General features: G+C 41.2%; 1 protein-coding gene across 1 annotated transcript in view; it reads left to right on the top strand.

Moving 5' to 3' along the window:
* The window catches only part of SGMS1 (sphingomyelin synthase 1), a 295,764-nt gene that overhangs the window by 77,678 nt on the left and 195,962 nt on the right, over window positions 1-22,124 (top strand). The window contains exon 3 of the mRNA XM_036829630.1: window positions 13,659-13,747. The gene's annotated coding sequence lies outside the window, so the exon portion shown is untranslated. The remainder of the gene's footprint in view (window positions 1-13,658; window positions 13,748-22,124) is intronic.

Consider the following 22,124-nt stretch of genomic DNA (forward strand, 5'->3'; position numbering starts at 1 on the left):
TTTGTTCAGAGGACCTTCATTCTATCTAGAGTTTAGAGCTGAGACCTTTGAGTATACACTGTGGGCGAGGCACTCAGAGAAATACAGAATCTTCTCCACCCATGTGGGGTCTGCTCACTCTTCTGGGAACGCTGTAAAGTGAGGCCTAAGTTCACATAATACTGAGCAGTGTCTGTCTAGGTTGGCGATCTGCATGGTCTAGGATTCTGCTGTCGTTGAAATCTCAAATGACAAAGGTTGGCAAGAAATACATAATAATGTTAGTGCCTTGTCCCCTCTCTTCTAATTTCCCTTCGGTGAGTATATATTACTCCTCCTCCCAAAGTTTTATTAATAAAACAATGAGCATACAGTATTTCCAACCCAGTTCCTCTTGGAAGGAACAGGGGAGACAGGCCGGTAGTACACTCTGCAGAGGAAGGGTCCCTGGCTGCCACATCTGGCAGCTCTCTGCTCTCCCACGCTGGCGGGAGGAGGTCTGGAGAGCAGAGGGGCTTGTGAGCCAGGGATGACTCCTGCTGATGCCCCTCAGGACCTGAGGATCCTGAGGCATCAGGAAAGCCAGAGGGGCGGTGAGGCTGGGAGCTGATGCTTGCAGGGACACTGCCACTTCCTCGGGCTGCTGGGACTCTGTTGTGGCGGGGACACATAAGCAACTTTTTTTTTTTTTTTAACATAAGCAACTTTTTAAGTCTGGGGAGGTAACTCTGAGTTAAGATTTTGATTTCTTAAACTCCACTGTAGGGCCCCAAACTTGCGAGACCAGCAACATAGAAAGAGAGTATAGAAAAGAGATATTTTCAGTAAAAATTGTTTAGGCTTCTGATAAAAAAGACGCTATAGACCCTTTAGCAGGAGAACGCTCATCTTGTGAAGATGTGGCCAGTGATACACGTGGAGAATCCACAGAAGTGCGAGTAATGATAACTCTGGGCAGTGCGTCTTTTTTTTTGACGTAAGTGAGAGCATTGGTGATGCACCTCAAACAAAAGCAGACCTCTGGGCGGTTGACTGGGGTCCAGCCCCGTCTGAGGCACACCATGGAACCGGGCTCCCTTCCTCCAGCCCTGCAGCCCTCACCTTCACGGTTCAAAGCTCAGCTCATGCAGCTCAATGACAAAAAAACAAACAACCCAATCCAAAAATGAGCAGAAGACCTAAATAGACATTTCTCCAAAGAAGATATACAGATTGCCAACAAACACATGAAAGAATGCTCAACATCATTAATCATTAGAGAAATGCAAATCAAAACTACAATGAGATATCATCTCACACTGGTCAGAATGGCCATCATCAAAAAATCTACAAACAATAAATGCTGGAGAGGGTGTGGAGAAAAGGGAACCCTCTTGCACTGTTGGTGGGAATGTAAATTGATACAGCCACTATGGAGAACAGTATGGAGGTTCCTTAAAAAACTAAAAATAGAACTACCATACGACCCAGCAATCCCACTACTGGGCATATACCCTGAGAAAACCATAGTTCAAAAAGAGTCATGTACCAAAATGTTCATTGCAGCTCTATTTACAATAGCCAGGACATGGAAGCAACCTAAGTGTCCATCATCGGATGAATGGATAAAGAAGATGTGGCACATATATACAATGGAATATTACTCAACCATAAAAAGAAATGAAATGGAGGTATTTGTAGTGAGGTGGATGGAGTTAGAGTCTGTCATACAGAGTGAAGTAAGTCAGAAAGAGAAAAACAAATACAGTATGCTAACACATATATATGGAATCTAAGGAAAAAAAAAAAAAAGGTCATGAAGAACCTAGTGGCAAGACGGGAATAAAGACACAGACCTACTAGAGAATGGACTTGAGGATATGGGGAAGGGGAAGGGTAAGCTGTGACAAAGTGAGAGAGTGGCATGGACATATATACACTACCAAACGTAAAATAGATAGCTAGTGGGAAGCAACCGCATAGCATAAGGAGATCAGCTCGGTGCTTTGTGACCACCGACCAGCTAGAGGGGTGGGATAGGGAGGGTGGGAGGGAGGGAGACGCAAGAGAGAAGAGATATGGGAACATATGTATATGTATAACTGATTCACTTTGTTATAAAGCAGAAACTAACACACCATTGTAAAGCAAGTATACTCCAATAAAGATGTTAAAAAAAAAACACAAAACTCAATCACGTCCTCCTGTGGCTCCTGTGGCTCCTGTAAAAGGAAGTGGGCCAACAATGGGTTTTGACCCAGGGGATTAAAAAGTTAAACTTTTCTGAGTTTAGCAGGAGGAGCAAAGAATTTGTCCTGTTTTTGTCAAATGAGATCCATCTGGAAAATGAATTAGAAGAAAAATATTCTTGAAAAATAAACTTTTAATTAAAACTTTTTTTTCCCCCTTCCAAGGTGCCAGTAAAACAAAGTGGAACACATTACCCACAAGGCAATTTTAGATAAGAAACTAAACATTTAGATGCCTCTTCCTTTTTTTAATAATTCTACACTGATTTGGTTCCTGTCACAAATGTGGGTGAATAAGATAAATGATACTGGTATGATCAGCAACCTTTATATTTTCTGTCTGCTGAGAATACTTAAAGCATAGACTCTAATTTTGTAGCTGGAATGAACCTTAGAAAGTCAGTTTTTGCTGAACATCAGAGTGTAGATTAAAGATAACAAGGACACTCATACAAATTCCCAAGAACCTAACTCTTCAGTCACACTCAACACTGGTAAAGGGATGGAAAGGAGCATGAACATCATTCCTGCCAAGCGGTCTTTTTACCGACAGATGGGACAGAACCTCTCCCTCCCCATGAGTGAGGTTTTCACTGCGGTGCTCCAAACAGGCACCTCTTCTTAACAAATGTTTGACCTGTTTCTTATGAATAGCCAGGGCACAAATAAAAAAGACTGGACATTTTTTAAAATGATATTTGTTGTTTTTAATGGTGAAAATGATTAATTCAGCAATGTCTGCATGCCTCCCATGACCTGGAAACTGTTCTAGTTGCTGTGGTTATAAAGGTAAATAAGAAAGGCATGAAAACATTATTCTGTCAACTTACTTGGTATATTTAGCCTATTCCTTTCCTGTGTATACATATTTTTATATTATATTATACTTAGAAGGATATTTTTGTATCCTGCTTTCCTCATTTAATATTGTATCTTAAGCATTTCTGCATGCATGTAATTTTTAATGGCTGCGTACTTTTCTGTTATGTGGATATTTCACAATTTCTTAAACCATTTCCCTGTTGTTGATCAATTAGGTAATTTTGAATTTTAGTAGTGAAAACATGATAAACATTGATGTATAAAATTTTATCCTCATTTCTAATTATTTCCTTAAGATAAATTCAAACTGGAACCTTTTCAAATGTTATGAACACTTTTAAGGGTCTTGATACATGATGCCAAATGCTTTCTTGTATGGGGGAAAGTAGTCATTTCACTTAATCCTCATTTCCTCATTAGCATAGTTTTGTTTTGTTTTGTTTTTTGTTTTTTTTTAGTGCTGATGTATTAGAAAAAATTTTGGATTGGTTTTTCCTGGAAGGTCTTGTTTTGGGGACCAACTTCTGTGTGACACCTTCCTGCCCAATGTGTTTTCAGTCTTCTTATTTAGGACTTTTAAACTTGATAGAAGGAAAGGGTGTTTATTTCTGTATTGTCAGTGCCTCCCTGAGTACCTTCTCTGAGGTACACTTTAATATTATACTCATAGTAAAAATATAAGAAACCACATGACAATGCTGCTGCGTGTATTATATAAGCCATTGTTAAAAAAAGATGATCCTGGGGGGGGTGGGGGGTAGGGGAGGGTTGGATTGGGAGTTTGGGACTAGCAGATGTAAACTATTGTATATAGAATGGATAAACAACAAGGTCCTATTCTATAACACAGGGGACTATATTCAATATCGTATAATAAATCATAATGGAAAAGGAAAAAAAAAAAAAGATGATTCTGTTTCTCAGTATCTAGGGGGAAAGGCCTTTTTCTATTCCTCCTTTAATCAGAATTATGTGGCCTGCCTCATTTCCCTTTTTGCTCTGCCTATTAGAAATGTAGAAATTTTACTGTTCAAGTACACCAACAGCATTATCTTGTGGTTGGAAAATCAACTTTTTTCATCTCATGACTTTATATTTGTGACTTCCAAGTGCAAATGTGTCTTTTATCGAACGTTGCCTCAAATCTTTCCTGCAGATGGGTTAATAAAATGAACTGCTAATGATGGTGTGATGATTTTAGATAAACAATTCATTTGGCTTGTGTCTTTAAGATTTTTGGACAGAAAATTACATACAGTTTTAATTGGCTATAAGAAGGCCAGGGATTTTGGAGGAAACTTGAGGGCCAGAAAATCCTGCTACAGCTTATTTTGACACTTAAGCTGTGTATGTATTTAGCAACCAGTATTATGGTGTGGCTGATCATTAATTGAGAAACTTCTTTTTTTTTTTTTTTTTTTAATTAATTAATTTATTTATTTATTTTTGGCTGTGTTGGGTCTTCGTTTCTGCGCGAGGGCTTTCTCTAGTTGCGGCGAGTGGGGGCCACTCTTCATCGCGGTGCGCGGGCCTCTCACTATCGCGGCCTCTCTTGTTGCGGAGCACAGGCTCTAGACGCGCAGGCTCAGTAGTCGTGGCTCACGGGCCCAGTTGCTCCGCGGCATGTGGGATCTTCCCAGACCAGGGCTCGAACCTGTGTCCCCTGCATTAGCAGGCAGATTCTCAACCACTGCGCCACCAGGGAAGCCCGAGAAACTTCTTATTTAACTAGCGTACATTAAAGTAATGTGCAGTTTTTCATGGGGGTGTGATGATGTTCGAGGAGCATGATGACTGTTTAAAGTACTTAGTACATAGATGGATTGTGCTGCCTTATTGCTTTAAAGAAAATAATGAGGATTGGACAAGGAAATTGCAAAGGACTTTGGGAAAAGAAAGATCCTTCCTCACATGTGGGATTGAAACGCAGAACAGGCTTAGTCTTGCCCTCCTCTGCACCCTTCCGCACTCAACTCGCTTTGCCAAAAGCTCTAATTGTATGGTATTGTAATTATTTGTTTACAGTCTGTGTCTCTATTAAACTCTAGTTGGCCCATTCTTGTTCGTCTTTATGTCGGCTATATCTAGCACAATGCTAGCAGTAAATTTTTCACATATATGATTCATATTTCTGAAATAGCAGATTAGAAGGCATATTTTAGGCCAGTAAGTATTTCAAAATATTGGCAAGTATTTTGAATAGTTAAGAGGGGCTGGGAGGCATTTTTTTGTCCCCCAAAGTTTAATATGTGTTCCTTCCAAAAAAAAAAAAATCAGAAAATATGAACTCCTAAAATCCTACATTTCTTAAAATTATTCAGTTGCAAGCAGCATTTTGGTGCTGAGTCCTGCTTGAATGGGCTAAGTGATCCTTCCTTGGGCGGCCCTTTTCACCTTTTCTCCCCTACATTTTTTTTTTTTTGGCTGCGGCTTGGTTTGTGGGATCTTTGTTCCCCGACCAGAGATTGAACCTGGGCCCTTGGCAGTGAAAGCGTGGAGTCCTAACCCCTGGACTGCCAGGGAATTCCTTCCCCTACATTTTTGTATTGTTCTGGGTGTGAACATCACCCATATTTATTGAAGGCCTATGGTATACCCATCCGTGTATTGTGCTGAGGATACAGTGGTGATCAAAATGTGGACTCTGCTGTCAAGGATGGAGTTCATATTCTGGAAGTATTAGAAGCAGACTCAAGTCTTAGAATATATACAGTGAACTTTCTTGTTGCTTTCTTTTTTTTCTTGTGGGCGAGTTGACACATAGAAAACCACAAATAAGGAAGTTTGGGAGTCACTGATTTGACTATGTGTGATAAGGATCCTCTGCTATAAACAAAATGAGAAAAGGATATTTCAATATACTTTTTCCTTCTTTAGTCTCACCCAGACACGTACTTTGTGCTGTGCTGTCGATGTTCATTTTCAGTGTCCCAGCTCTAGAACCCAGTTTGTTCTTGTGGAAATTTAGTCACTTTTGGAGAGCCATAGCAGTTTGTAAATCACGCCTCTCTGATAACGTTCCCAAGGCCATTATGACTAAATTGGGTGATAGAATGAGATCTGTAGTAGTATGTCACTTTGATGGGTGACATATCCTAACCTTTCAGTGATTTGGGCTTCTTTAAAGCACAGAACACACCATGGGGATGAGAGTTGGATTACATGGAATGTTGCCCAGTGAAACTCCGGCGGGTGCCAAAGAAATGCTCTGTGGAGTGACTGCCTGATCCCGAGATTACGTTCCTCCTTGCCTCACGGGTGAGTCTTCTAATTTTGACCAACAGTCTCCGCTGCCTATTGTGGAGCCCAATCACCTAGCCTCTGGGAGGCTCAGAATCCTCACCTATAAAATCCGGATCATTTGACGAGCCTCTGAGTGGTTCTGAAGACTCAGTAACATCTGTGAAGTGACTGTTACGCGACCAAGAACAGAGTCAGCCCTTAGTATACAGCAGCCTCTCTTATCTCTTAAAATGGAAGGTTTTTTTATTCCCTAGCATTTAGAAACACAGGCTTATAATATCTTTAAGTTACAGTAGTTCATATTTATTCATAATGAATCCACCGTATATTTCAGATACTACAGATTGCATTCTTCTTGGTCTATTAACTTGGTATTGTCTACTTGGGGTTTTTCCATATGCCTTAGGACTGAGTCTTGAAGCAAACCAGCAATTAATTAGTTAATTAATTAATTAATATTATTTTACATATATAGTCCGTAGTGCCAAGTACTAGAATGAAGTTCTTTGTATAAATTATCTCATTTACTCCTTAGTGAAGACACTGAAGCACAGAGAAAGATCGAGTAATTTGTTCAAGGCTGTATTGGAGGACTTGGGACTGAAACCCAGGCGTGTCTGACTTCTAAGCCCAGATTCCGAGCGCTCCTCTTTCCCTTTAGTGTGTGTTAAACCACTGAGAAGAGGGCCCTTCAGAGTGGCAGACACCAGTGCTTTATGGATGGCTTTCGGTCTGGGTTGGTGTCATGCGCTTGAACACATCATTCTGTAGTTAAAGGACTCGTACTCTGTGTTAGGTGTAAAGATAGCACAGCTCACTCATGAGCACTGCACTTTATTTATGTTCCTGCTGAGCCCTTACCATAGTCTGTCCTTGCTCTAGTTCTTAGTGGTCAAGTCTCGGAGGAGGCAATATATCGAGTGGTTAAGAGCCCAAGACTCTGAAATTGGACAGCCTGGAATTGAATCCCAGCTCTGTCAATTACAAGCTGTGAAAGCTGGAGCAAGTTACTTATCTCTGTGCCTTAGTTTCTCATCCATAAATTGGGGATAATAAATAGTATTTACTTTAAAGGGTTGTTGTGAGGATTAAAAGAGTATACACACACACACACACATACACACGGCACTTAGGGTGCTTAGAACAGTTCCTGGCACGTAGTGAGTATTCTGCAGTGTTTGTGGTTAATAATAAGATGACGGTGTTCTTTGAGCATAGCTATGGGCCATGTCATTTTTGTCTTCATATTCTGCACAGGCCCTGCCCCAGTGCTCTACACATGGTGGGCTCACCGTGAAACTCTGTTGAAGGAGTGGATGGATATGGATGGGTGGAATGGTTGAAGGCATGGCCAGTTCTTTTTCATCTTGAAGTTGTATTTGCCTCATTGACATAAACTCTCTGTCTTGACTTTAATAAGATCAGAGACTGAATAACTAGAAGAGGTTGACCCAGGCAAGGTTAAAATTATATGTCAATCATAATAGCTAACATTTATTAAGTGCTTACTATGGGGTAGGCACAGGCTAAATATTTTATGGTTAACTTACTGAGTCTTTGCAAGAGCCTCATGAAGCAGGTATTATCCCATTTTACAAATAGTAAGTTTCATGTATATTCATCTTATCCCTGTAGTTAAGAGGTTGGACTTTGAATCAGGCAAGACTGTGTGAAGCCCACAGCACAAGCAGAGCTGAGCTTCTGTCTCAGGTCTCCCTGAGCGACCTTTAGCCTATAGTAAAGCACTCAGTAGACAGTTGTGTTACCTGTTATTATTACAACTTCTCTGAGGCAGAATCATAACGCCAATACTACTTGAATACAAATATGAGAGCTCCAAACATTGGTAATTATCATAGCAAGCATGTCATGGATATACAAACTACATATTCCTTTGTTAAAAATTCTGGCTTTAGGAAAGTCTTCACATTGAAGCTAAACTTTTCATACTGCAGGTTAAAACTATTTTCTCTATGCTGTCTTTCGTGGGAATGGAAAAATGCTGTCCATGGCTCTCAGCAGGGTAGTGCTTAAAATGATGTTAAATGGTGGAGTCTTCCTTGTTTTCTCTTCCCTAGGTTAGACTTTCCCTGTGGGCTTCATACTTCTCATCCCTGTGGGTTTCATCTACTTTTGGTCCTTTTCTGTTTTGTTTTGTTTTCAGTTTTCTCTGGAAGTGTAGAGCCCAGCATTGGTCACTCTGACCCTGGCTGATATTAATTATGACCTGAAGTTGTACATCCTCCTCCACAGTCAGGGTCTGCGATGTGAAGACGCCTCCCCTGTGTGAGGCGATGCCTGGTACTGAAACACTCATCCTCTCTGCTTTACGCTGTGCCATTTGGGAGGCAGCTGGTCATGGGAGTCCTGTTCATGCCTCCTTCGTTAGGTCCCCAACTCCACAACCTGGGGCCAGGAATGAACATACTGGACCAGTGACATGCAGGGCCCAGATGGGCTACAACAGGATTTTGCCCGTTCCCCAGTCCTCACTTACTCAACTTGTGTGCGAGCTAACATGGAGCATCGATCCTACTGGTTGTGCAGTATACGAGCTTCTTGAGAATAGAATTGATTTAATTATACAAATATTCCAGATTCTTCCCTCTGAGAAGTCCTTTTAATCTTTGATCTAATACATTTTTGTGTTTGTTTTTTTTTTTTTTTTTTTTTTTGGCTGCACCCCACAGCATGCAGGATCTTAGTTGCCTGACCAGGGATCAAATCCTTACTCCTGCAGTGGAAGCACAAAGTCCTAACCACTGGACCACCAGGGAATTCCAATTTTTGTTTGTTTCTAGTAAGAACATCCTTTTCCATTTCCCCCACTACTTTTAAATGCTTTTTGCTTGAGCCATGTGTATATTCCTGGATTCTTGAAATTGCTGGTCCCCTGTCGTGATGAAATATTTTGTTCTTTTATGAGTGTCACAGTTGATGTTAGTTTATGAGTGTCTTTATGGCATCCTCTTCTAAAGAATTCTGATGAGTTTCTCACATCTCACTCTTACCCTTTTAGTGCTGTCACAGGGTCATCATCTGTTGCCATTCTGGGCCTTTCCCTGGAAACACCAGTTATACTGTCAGTTTTTCAGTTAGATATGTTAAGTACTGTTTATAGAAAGCCTTTAAGCTCTTTGGCTCCACCCCTCACTGGCTGTGTGGCATGCGGGAGGCTGTTGACCCTCTCTGTCCCCTTGCCAGTCTGCAGGGTAGACTGTTAACAGCTCCTACCATACAGAGTTGGTGTGAGCACTCCATGAGATAGTGCGTGCTAAGTGCCCCTAGTGCTTAGCACATGTAAGCGCTCAGTAAACATTGTTATCATTGTAAAGGTTAACACAGGTGCAGTGAGGATACTAAGGTTGGCACTAACCCAGCTTTGAATGGTGATCATGACATACTTCCCAGAGGCTGTCAAGCCTCAGTGATTTAGTCAAGAGAAGAAAGGGAGGAAGGGATCTTTCATGAAGGGGAAACGGCTCCAGGATTTTCATTCATGCGACGTAGCGTGTTGGGGAGGCGAAGGGGAAAGCTGAGCAGGAAGCAGATCTCAGAGGTCTTGAGGAAACAGCATTCAACAGGGTCCACACGGAGACGCGGAGCCCTGAGAAGACTGATGTAAGAGTCCCTCGCGGACGGTGAGTGCCTGCACGGTGAGGCAGGCAAATGGACAGATAAACACTGCGTTTACATCAGACGCTCGCCTTTAAGTTCTAGGGGGCCTGAAGTAAAACCGAAGAGAGGTATAACTTCCATGCACCGATTCCTTTAGAGAAAATGAATTAGATGGGCTGCAGTGTGCATGTCCAATATGGAGAAAATCTGCTCAAGAAGTAGAAAGGGGTCGTCCCCCGTTCTGCCTGGTGCGCTGTGTGGAAAGCTGCGTGTGTGCCCGCGCCCGTGGCTCAGATCCGCTGGCTTGTGCGGGGAAAGGCCTAATCTCCGTTTTCCTGTGATGGCAAACTCCTCTTTTCTCACAGCATGTGAGAAGAAAATACTATTCTTGTTTGCCAGTTTCCTTTTGATTAACTTTGTATCTGGGGTTGCAGGTTTTCTTTTGGACTATTTTTTTTCTGATTATTTTCTCACCAGTGGTTAGAAGTGGAAATGGAAATATGCCAGAAAATGATTTATATGAAAAGGAGTCTTCTCCTCACCCCTAAGTACATGCACGTAAACAAGAAAAATAAAGAATAGCAACTAACTTTGGATTCTTTGGCTAGACTATAGTGTTTTATTTTGCCATTTGGAGGAAGAGTTATGGAAATAAAGGGAAATATATGTCAGAGTGATAGCCAGCTGGCTATCTGAAGTGAGTATCAGCTTTCCGGAAGGAATAGAGACACTTTCTTGTCATTTTATTTAGAATTGCCTGACTGCTAGAGAGCGTTTTTCTTGCCACAGTGCTGCAATAAAAGTAAACACATAATGTTTCTAAGGAACAGATTGTTAGAGAGTTTCTTTGAAATGTTTAAATAAAGAGCGTTTGTTACATGCTCCAAGTGTTTGATTCTTAACTCTTTCCAATAGAGCAGCTCTGTGTCCCACAAGCATCACTTAGTGTTGAAGGCACCAAGAGAAATAGAGGTAACTGGTGCTGGACTTGCCCTCCTTCAGTAAACTAGAAGACTGGACAGTACACAAGCCAGTTACTGTCAGTCACAGGAAAACAGGCAGCCAGGATGTTGATCCTTGAGAGAAGACAGTCACATGAGGTGAGACCCACTTTTGCCCTAGTTTTCTGCTGGAGCGTATTCCCTGTTCCCTGCATTCCCTTCCCGGGGTACCAGGACGGGGTGCCTGTTACAGCATGGTGGGTCTCCAGAGTTCAGGGCTGCTGAAGAGGCTGGAATTTGTATGGCAGGCTACTGGGGAGGAGGGAACTATGAGCGGGGAACCCAGAAGCTGAGATGTGTATCCATACAGGGTGAGACCTAGCAGAGAGCAGCTGTGCCCAGGAGGGGAAGAGAATGGCCATAGCAAGGTTCATGCAGTATGGAGAGAAATGGAGAGCTGTGGGCTAGCCAGGGTGGAGAGACCTTGCTGAGCACCTTAACCATTCCGAGACACCGGAAAGACCATGCCTTATGATTAAGGGTCATGCATTAGGACCAAGGACATATCTCAAATAGACCTGTCTTAACCAATTATAAAACCAAGCCTGACGGAATTGAGAGGATGTGCCAGTAATTTAGTTGCCATCAGAACCAAACTGAACACCTTTCAGTTGTCCACCTTATAACAGAAAAACATGCAAAGAAGCAGGAAAATGTGACTCATTCAAAATGAAAAGTAATCAGTGGAAATAGACAATGCCTTTCAAACAGTGTTATACTAGATCTTGGTCTCTATAACACCATTCTCCACTGAAAGGACCCAGGGCATTTAGAGAAATGTCTGCATCTAGGGCAGAGACAGAGTAAGTACAAGATGAGCCTAGAACTTTTTTTTTAATGTCAGAAAGTAAGGAAATAAAAGTAGAAGAATTAAAAAAAATGATTGGGGCATGTCACAAAGTCAAAGGAGCCAGCTTAAAGGGTCGCCCACTGGCTAAATCTGAGACAGTTTGAGCACCAAAATTATTAAGTACAGTGATAAATTATAAATTGTTGAAAAAGTAGGACTTCATATATCCTTACTGATCATAAGTGGACAAATAGATGAACAAATAGTGTAGACTGCCGAGTCCTGGATGGTAATGTGGAGGGAATACTGGAGTCGGAACAATTAGCATGTTGTAGCCATGGTAGTAAAGTTCAGATCAGGCAGGGGTCACCAGTGGATGCTAAATCCAGGGGGAAATTTTGATGAGGGACAAGATATTTGCATGGTCTTAAAGTGTCTCCCCACAGATTACTTATTAGATGTAAGGGAAAAAAATAATAATTTTTCTTGGGAGAAATTGGACAGCACCTTGGCTGGGTGATCAAAATTTATATCGCCAGAGAGGGGCACATAGACTTCACATGCCTTCAGCTATGACACCAGGAGAAGAAAACTCTGTAGTTTTCTGGCTGATAATGCATAGGCTGAATTGAATCATGAGGAAATGTCAGACAAGTCAAAATGGTAATGTTTTATTAATATAAAAAAAGGGGAGGACTGTATTCTTCTAAAGTGTCAGTGTCATAAAAGATAAAAAAGAGCTGTGTGTCTCAGATTAATGGCAGCTAAATATAATACCTTACCCTGGACTGGATCCTGAATTGGAGGAAAAAGAAATGCTATAAAACGCATTATTGGGTTAATTGAATATGGCAATCAATTATTGTATCGATATTAAATTTACTAAGATCAATAACAACATTATGGTTTTGTAAGAATATCCCTATTCTTAAGAAATAAATTCTGAAGTTTTTAGAGCCATGATGTATGGAACTTATCTCCACGTGGCTCAGAAACAAAAAAATGTTGAGTGAGGGACTTCCCTGGCGGTCCAGTGGTTAAGACTCCGACCTTCCGCGGCAGGGGGCACGGGTTCGATCCCTGGTCAGGGACCTAGGATAACGCATGCCGCGCGGCCAAAAAAAAAAAAAGCTTAAAAAACAAATGTTGACTGAATGTGTGTGTCTGTAGAGAGAGAGTGATTAAGTATGTACGTTAAATGTTAATAGCAGGTGAACATGGGTAAAGAGTACATGGCAGTCTTTGTACTATTATTATTCTACAACTTTTCTCTAAACTTGAATTTATTTCCAAAAAGAGAGAGAGAGAGAGAGAAATAAAGCCCAGCACCTATAACTATGCCTTAAAGAGAAAAGGAGGGTATGTGGAAAAGATACATGTGTTTCTTAACTATCTTGGTATGGATTTTCTACCCTTTGTGTTGTCTCTGGTAAATAAACGTTTAATCCTATGGCAGTGTCTTTGTCATTCAGCAGGCAGAGCCGTTTCTATATCTGTTGGTTAAGACACTATATCTAGTAGAAGAAGAAATAATAATACTGCTTTTCAAATTGAAAGCATTATATCATTTGGTGCCGTGGGAGAGTTTGGAATAAGGAGTCATAGAAGTGGTTCAAATTCCTCCTCTGATGCTTGCTGGCTGAATGATCATGGGAAAGTTCCCTGATCTTTGGGAAATTTGGCTGCTGCATTTTAAGCCAATACTTGCCTATTCTCGATATCTTACAGCTCAAATGAGAAAATGCATGTGAAATCTCTGTAAATAATGATGATTTCTTCTACAAACATTAAGTTACTATTAATAGTTTTAGTTAAAGAAGAAAATTGGCTTAGACCAAGGTAGAGACTTTCCTTAATTCAGGTGGCTTTTTTTCCTTTTAAATGTCAAGATTGATTATACAAGAGAGTTTCTTTCCGCTTGGACCCTCGGTTCCTTCTGGTTGCCTCCTTTCTAATTTCCTGCCTTTATTATTCCAGGCAAAGCTGCAGTGACCGAAGGAGTTGTGGATTTTCTGAGTTTCAAGAACAGTGAAGTAGGAGATAGCAGAGAGTGTATGAAAGAACATGTAAGTCAAACTCAGTGTTTCATCCATTCTCAAACGTCTTATGGATCTGAAGTTCCTCAGGATCTCTCCTGCTTTGTTCTGAGATTGTGTGTGAGGCTCTGAAGGATGGAGGGATCTTTGAGGTCTTCAACTTTGCCCCAGGTCAAAATCAGCCAAGGAAAGGCCAATGTGGTTTGGGGAAGGAAGGAGAAAGGATTGAAGAGGCCAGCTTCCTCATTGGAAGAGGAAGGCAACATAGGCCAGGGTGGGAGAAATGCATAAAACAAAGGGCACAGGAAACAGTCTGCCTGAGTCACTGGAAATGACAGAAAAAGGCCCTGCCAGATCTGAAGTTACGTAAACCAGGGAGGAAGGCTCCAGGGAGGCCTGGGGGAGTCATTTCCTTTACTCTGGAATTGCTTTTGATTGACACTCCTTATCTGGGAAGATTATAATTACTAGGTCTTCCCCTTCTCTGGAGTTGAAGAGTCTAGGCCAGTGCTTCTCAGAGAATCGATCTGAGATGAGATTAAGAGCTTGTCCTAGAACATAAACCTGGAAACTTCTTCATTGAGAAAGTCTTGCTACCAAAAGTAAAATTCAGCTGAATTAAACAGTGTTCTTAATGTTGATAGTTGATTTCCATTCTGGAACATAATTACTATGTCCATGTATATATCCAAACAATATATTGCCTAGTTCTGCTTGTTTTTAGACTTGATAAGAATGGTATATTGCATGTAATATTCTGCAGCTTTCATTTTTTTCACTCAGTTGAATTAAGATTCACTTGTTACATTAATGGTACTAAATTAATTTTTATTGTTAAATAAAATTCTATTCCGAAAATCTATCATGGTTTATCTGTTGCTCCATTTCCTTCCAACATGTGGTATTTTGTTGCCGTTCTAGTGAGTATAAAATAGTATATCATGTGGTCTTAATTTACATTTTCCTAATTAATGGTAGATTGAGCATCTTTTTTTTAATTTATATTTTATTTTTGTCTGTGTTGGGTCTTCGTTTCTGTGCAAGGGCTTTCTCTAGTTGCGGCAAGCGGGGGCCACTCTTCATCGCGGTGCGTGGGCCTCTCACTGTCGCGGCCTCTCTTGTTGCGGAGCACAGGCTCCAGACACGGAGGCTCAGTAATTGTGGCTCACGGGCCTAGTTGCTCCGCGGCATGTGGGATCTTCCCAGACCAGGGCTCGAACCCGTGTCCCCTGCATTGGCAGACAGATTCTCAACCACTGCGCCACCAGGGAAACCCAAGCGTCTTTTTTTTTAAGTGTCCTTTGGAGAACAGAGTTTACGACTTTAATGTAGAGAAACTTTTCAGTCTTGCATGGCTATTGCAGTTTTGTTTGTTTCTGTTTTTTTTTTTGTTTTTGTTTTTGGTTTTTGAAATATAGTCTAACAGTCTCTCTTTTAACATGTTGCAATTTCATTGCTAACCTTCATTCTTTTTGATTGAAGTTTTTGTTGATTTGTGTTCTCATTCAGTATTTTTTCTCTGCTCGTTTGGAAATTATGCATTTTGTTTCTATTCTTCTAATGATTACCCTGAAAGTACACTGTGTACACTTAATAGTTTTAAAGTCAATCAGTGGTTAAGGTCCTCTTATCCCCTTCCAGAATAATACAAAACTCATAGGACACCTAATGAAGACTGTGTTCTTCTGTACTTACATGTTCTTTTCAGTCAGTTCTGTTATATGTTTCACCATACAAATTAGACAATTGTTATTAGAGATAGTATTTGTTTCACTTTATCTCTGTGTTTACTATATCTTGCTTCTCTTCCCTTCTTCTATCCTTTGCCATTTCTCTGGTGAGATTTGCCTTCTTTAGAATTTTCTTTCCTTAAAATCTTTTGGTGGTAACTTCTCTCAGTTTTGATTTATGTTAGAATGTCTTTATTTCACTCTCAGAGTTCTTAGCTGACACTTATTTTTCTCCCAGCATTGTGAGTGTATAATATACCATTCCACTGTCTTATGGCTTTCAGTTTTGCTGTTAAATCTGTTAATCTTTCATTTGCCATTCTTTAGTAGATGATTTGGCTTATTTATTTGTTGTTGGATTACTACAGTTTCACTACAACATGTCCATGTACAGCTTCCTATTTATATTTGTTGTGATTTATGTATCTGTGAGTTCATATCATTCATCAGCTCTGAAAATTTCTCAGCTATTAATGCTTTGAATACTGTCTCTCCTACATTTTCTCTATTGTCTCCTTCTGGTTTTGATTAAATAGATGTTAGGACTTCTCTTTATTCTTCATGTCTTTTAATTCATATTGGATATCTTCTTCCTTGTCTTTCTCTGTTTCATTTGGGTAATTTCTTAAGATTTAGCTTTCAGTCCAGTAATTCTCTCTTCAGCTATGTTGAATCTTTTATTTAACCCATCCACTGAGTTTTTAATTTCAGTGATTATATTTCTTCATTTCTAAAGGTTCTTCTTCTGCTGCAAACCTGTGTGAATATTTTTTTGATGGTGTATTTTTGCTTACTCATTTTCTTTTTACTCCATCTTTCATCTCTTTAAACAGCACCAAACTGAGCTACTTCATATTCTGTATTCGATAATGCCAGTATCTGAAATCTTTGGTGATCTAAATCTGTTTCTGTGGCTTGTTTCCTAGTGTGCATGGTGAATTTTAATTATGTATTTGTTTGATAATTATATCTTATTTGATATAAATTTTTTTGGCTTTTTTGATAATTATATCTTGGAATCTTGAGATCTTACTTCTTGAAATGTGTGTTTGTACTAGGAGCCAGGAGGACGCTACAGGACCAGGACCACTTTTGTTCCCTTTGGAATTCCTGGTTTCAGGTTGGGCTTTCCCCACCTGGCTGAAAGCTAAAGGTCTAGATGCCCCATTCATTTCATTGCTGGTATTTGTGGTTGTCTCCAGGGTGACTGCTGCTCTCTTCTTTGCTCAGGTTTCAGTGCACTGTTCTTACCATAACCTCTTGGGATTCGTTTCTCTACCTGGAGCTAACCAATGTGTTAGAAAGTATTTTTAACAATAATTTATCCAGAATCAAATTATAGTACAGCAGAAGGGCCCTGCGAATATCTAGTCCACCATAATTCCCAAATTAGTAGTGCCCAAGTGACATTTTATAATCAGTTTTCTGTATGTGCCCTTTATCAATTTTCTTAAATCCTTTCAACTTTACATGGTAAATTACTTTATTTCACCAAGGGACTGGAAAATAATGAAACACTGATCTCTTTGAAAGCTAGGTAAACCACATCTGTATTCATATCACATACTGTATCCTTCCACTTTTGCCTGGGTTCTTTTTCTAGTTGATCCATTGAATATTTACTTCTTGGAAGTTGGAATCACTACTTTTAGAATAACTCATAAGAACAAAGTTCTAGTCTATTTTCTGTTTAAGTGTCATTTTTCTTTCTATCCGGTATCTTAGATAATGTGGCTCTCTGCCTGCAGATGGAGAGTAGAGAAAATAGATGTTTGCTGTTGTGAATAAGAGGCATCATCTCTGTAAACTCCATGACCTCACTTACATTCTATATCCCCTTAATGGACATAGAAAGCAGCTTGAAGTTTTTGGTCTATAAAATGTTAAGTTGCCTTGTGCTTTGGCACATGAAAAAAAAATTTTTATTTCAAAATAGATGTCAACTGAGAATGCTGATTTAATAGTTTTTTAGTCATTCTGCAGCAGAAACATCACCTGTAGGCAATCATACCTTTTCAGAGGCTACACAGATTTGACAGGGGTGTGTGGATTAGGATTTTGTGATGACAGTGATATGTTAGGAATGTTTCTAATCTGCAAAATCTTTGTGCTTTGTAGGTTATAGGTTGGATTTTTGTAATACTAGTGTAATCCTAGAAAAAGCAGGCAGTGAAAACATTCCCAGGGAATGCTGAGCTCTGTGACTAGATATCCTTTGAGGGACTGCCTTCTGTTGGACCCATACTTTCACTTGGAAGATATAAATACCAGATAATTCTGTGGCTTTTCCTCCCTTGGATAACAAATTCTAATGAGTAGTTACTTACTCTGTGACCTCATATGCTTGGGTTATCGGCTGTCAGTTCAGGTACTACTGCTGGTTTGGCTTAGTTAGCTGAGCACTCTAGAAACTTCAGCTGGAGAGCTGGGAAAGAGATGAAGTATAACTGGAGAAGTTTACCAGGTAAGGCCAGTGGTTCCTGAGGAGGCCCTACCAGGCCTTCTAGGCTGGAGAGCCATCATTCACAAGTGCACACTGCATGGGTCTGATTACCACCGCCCCCAGTTCTGTGGCCTGGGCCAGGCAGTTCATTTGGTAGAGCAAGAACTGGCCCTTTGAGCCTCCCAGCTCTCCTCTTTTCACTGTAAATATGTATTCCCTTGAAGGTTGTGATTTGGGTCATTAGCTTGATTTTTACACAGTTCACCTGAGTGCAGTTTCTTTCCTGCTGCAAAATTGTGGCTCTGGTCGTATCAAAATGATGCAGAGAGACAGCCCAAGAATGTGGTCTTTCAGGTGTCCTTTTTAGTGAGGCCGTCAAAACCGGCGCTTGGCAGACATTGTCGAGACGAGTGACCGTAAATCTGAGTTTGGTCACCAGGCCCCGTCATGTGACCCAGAGCTGTGCTGTGTTTCACATGCTGCCTGGGTCTCGTGAGCTATGGCCCTGATCGTGCTCCTCTGGATGAAGGACACTTACCTCTCTCAGGCTCGGCACTGGAACACTTGGCCATTTGTAACATTTTCCTGCTTTCTCACATGACGTAATAAATTTGTGTATTTCTAAAGAAGGTTTTGAAAAGTAGGATTGTTTTAAAAACCTTCTTCTCCAACCTGCCTTCCCTATTGCTCACCAAGTTCACATCTGAATGCTTGTTGTCACGCCCTTTGCCTGATGCCTGCAAACGTGCTCCCCAAAATAATTTTTATTTGCCTTTGTCTCAGTCAGGGTGTTCGGGGTGGGAAGCACGGCACACAGGGAGCTATACTAGGTTCATCGGTAGCCGGAACACCTGGCTTCAAGTTGAACGTCTACTCACAGTCTGTACGGCTTTGGTTAATCACTGAGCTTTTCTGTGTTTTAGTTTTCCCACCTAATCTATTCATATGCTGGAGCAATTGGTTCTCAAATGTTTTGGTGTCAGGACCCTTTATACTCTTAAAAATGATTGAGGGACCCAAAGAGCTTTGCTTATATGAGTTACAGCTAGCATTCTGTGGCAGGCAGAGAAATAGCCCCCAAAGATGTCTGTATTCCTAATCCCCAGAACAGATGCATATGTTACTCTACATGGCAAAAGAGACTGTATGTGTGATCATTAAGGATCTCGAGGTGAGGAGATTATCCTAGATTATCCAAGTGGACTCAAGTGTAAGCAAATGAGTCCTTTTGAGGGAGGCAGTGATCTCGGAGAGACAGCAGTGAGCGGTGGCTTGAAGCGAGACCTTAGTTCCCGGCCCAGGAATTGAACCTGGGCAGCCTGGATGAAAAGCAGAATCCTAGCCGCTAGTCCCCCAGGGGCGAGAGGCTGGAAGCAAAATTCCCCTGGCCCTTGCCCCCATTGAAAAATGCATTTCTCAAGGAGGCAAAAACTGTAAAAACGGGTAAAAAGTTTATTATTAGAGACGTAGAGCAACAACAAGTGGGAGAGCACGCAGAGAAACAGTTTGTTTAGTTAAGACAGAAGCAAGGCAGAGATGCCCACCCGGAGAGAAAGGGTGTGGGCATCCTTCCTAATGAGGAGGAACGCAGTGAAGAGGCGGTGAAGTCACTTATATAGGTCAGTTCTTCAGGGTCTTTGTTTACCTTTGGCCAATTATCTGGTTTCTTTTTCCACCTGACCCACCCTAGCCTCCCCAGCATGCGTGCACAACTTTTTTCCAAGATGGATTCCAGCCCAGAGGCCTATGGGGGGCCTTGGCATCACGTATTATGGGGTGGTGCCCCCTCCTTTTTGACCCCCACGGAGCCTTTCTGCACAGGTGCAGTGTCTCCCTGGCCCCAAGGATGGGAAATACGTGACCTGTTGATCCTTTACGCAAACAAGGGTTAGCCCCTCTCTGTCCCTGCCATGACTGTTACCTTAAAGCAGGGGTCCCCAGCCCCCGGGCCACACAGCAGGAGGTGAGCGGCGGGCGGGTGAGCGACGCCTCATCTGCCGCTCCCCCTTGCTCCCCATCGTGGCCTCCAGAAGCTGGAAGGGGCAAGGGATGCATTCTCCCCTGCTTCAGGAGGAACTCAGCCCTGCTAACATCCTCATTTTAGCCCCGGAAGGCCCGTTTTTAGACTTCTGACCTCCTATAATTTGTGTCATTTTAAGCTATGTATATTACAGGTATATATAGCTATAATAAATATATTATAGGTATATATAGCTATATACCTATAATTTGTGTCATTTTAAGCTACCTATTTGTAGTAATTTGTTATAGCAGCAATAGGAAACTAATGCAAATATTTTGTTAGAAATTAAAAGTGAGAAATTTTAAAAATATTAATTTATTTTAAAATAATAAACTATCACAGGTTAGCATAAATTACTTTTTTGGGGGGAAAATAACTATTTTCCAACTATTAGTGAGAAGACTACCACTGCTATACATTTTTATAAATCTCTTTTAATGTCTGGCTTAATAGAAAGTACCTGGATTCTCGAATTAGCTTCTGCATTCAGTCTGTTGTGGCATAACGTGTCATGTACCCTCTGTAAAACTCCCCCGATACTCACAGAGAAAGAACATTAAAAAGGCAAATATCATCTTAATATTATTATAAAAATAGTTTTGGCCTCATGGATTACCTAAAAGATAGGCCTCTTGGGGGGACCCCACTTGGAGAACTTCTGGGCTAGAACATAGCCACATGGCCACACCTAGCTGCAAAAGAGTCTGTGAATTGCTTCTTATCCTAGGGGCCAATTTTAAAAAGTGAGGGTTCTGTTATTAAGGAAGAAAGGGAGAATGGATATTAAGAGACATTTTGCAATTTCAAATTCTTTTTTTTATATATATTTTTATTTTATTTTATTTTTATGGCTGCGTTGGGTCTTTGTTGCTGCGCGCAGGCTTTCTCTAGTTGCAGCGAGTGGGGGCTACTCTTTGTTGCAGTGCACAGGCTTCTCATTGCAGTGGCTTCTCTTATTGCACAGCACGGGCTCTAGGTGCGCGGGCTTCAGTAGTTGTGGCATGTGGGCTCAGTAGTTGTGGCTCACCGGCTCTAGAGCGCAGGCTCAGTAGTTGTGGTGCACAGGCTTAGTTGCTCTGCGGCATCTTCCTGGACCAGGGCTCGAACCCGTGTCCCCTGCATTGGCAGGCGGATTCTTAACCACTGCGCCACCAGGGAAGCCCTCAAATTCTTATTATATCAAAATTTGGTACCCATGGTGGGTAGACAGTCGCCAAAATGTTGGTTTCCCTTCTTGTCCTCACATTAGCTAGGAAAAATGGGCATTTCGCTTAGACTGCATCCTTTAGAAATACCTATGAAATGGACTTCCCTGGCGGTGCACTGGTTAAGAATCTGCCTGGCAGTGCAGGGGACATGGGTTCGTGCCCTGATCTGGGACGATCCCACATGCCATGGAGCAACTAAGCCCGTGTGCCACAACTACTGAGCCTGTGTTCTAGAGCCCATGAGCCACAACTACTGAGCCCACGTGCCACAACTACTGAAGCCCGAATGCCTAGAGCCTGTGCTCTGCAATGAGAAGCCACCGCAATGAGAAGCCCCCGGATCGCAACAAAGAGTAGCCCCCGCTTGCCGCAACTAGAGAAAGCCCACACAGCAACGAAGACCCAACACAGCCAAAAATAAATAAATAAATTAAAAAAAAAAAAAAAAGAAATACCTATGATGGAACACAATGGCATATAGGTGGAGTCATAACTGCAGAGAATTGCATTTTTAGCATTTGTAGGTTAATTATATGAAACATCTTTTGTTTGGTGCTCACAGGCAGCTTTTTGATGTCATGTTTGGGTCTTTTGAACTTAACAATGTGCTTCCTTTCCTTGGGTAGGAGTACAGTTGGAAGTGCAATGAGATTTCAGCCCAGCTTTGATTCATAGTTGTTCTTTACGGGTTTGAAAGTACGAGGGGAGTGACATTTCCTCTTGGCCATTTTGTAAACAGTTCCCACTTCTCCCTGGCAGCATCCTGTTGCTGAAGAATAACCCAGTTCCAATTTACGATGTGAAAGAGCAGTTAGGAATATTTGTGCTAAAGAGCTTATAGTTTTAAAAAATGTATATAAATACAATAAAACTGTTGGGGCTTAAGTGGCATGATTTGGAGCTTAATATAAAGCTTAATACTGATCTCATTAATTGATGGTATGCGTTGAATGCGTTTTTAGTGCTATCCTCATCTTTAAATCAATTATTGTAATAGCTTTTG

This window comes from Balaenoptera musculus, chromosome 16 (assembly GCF_009873245.2).
Source record: "Balaenoptera musculus isolate JJ_BM4_2016_0621 chromosome 16, mBalMus1.pri.v3, whole genome shotgun sequence".
In the NCBI taxonomy this organism is placed as follows: Eukaryota; Metazoa; Chordata; class Mammalia; order Artiodactyla; family Balaenopteridae; genus Balaenoptera; species Balaenoptera musculus.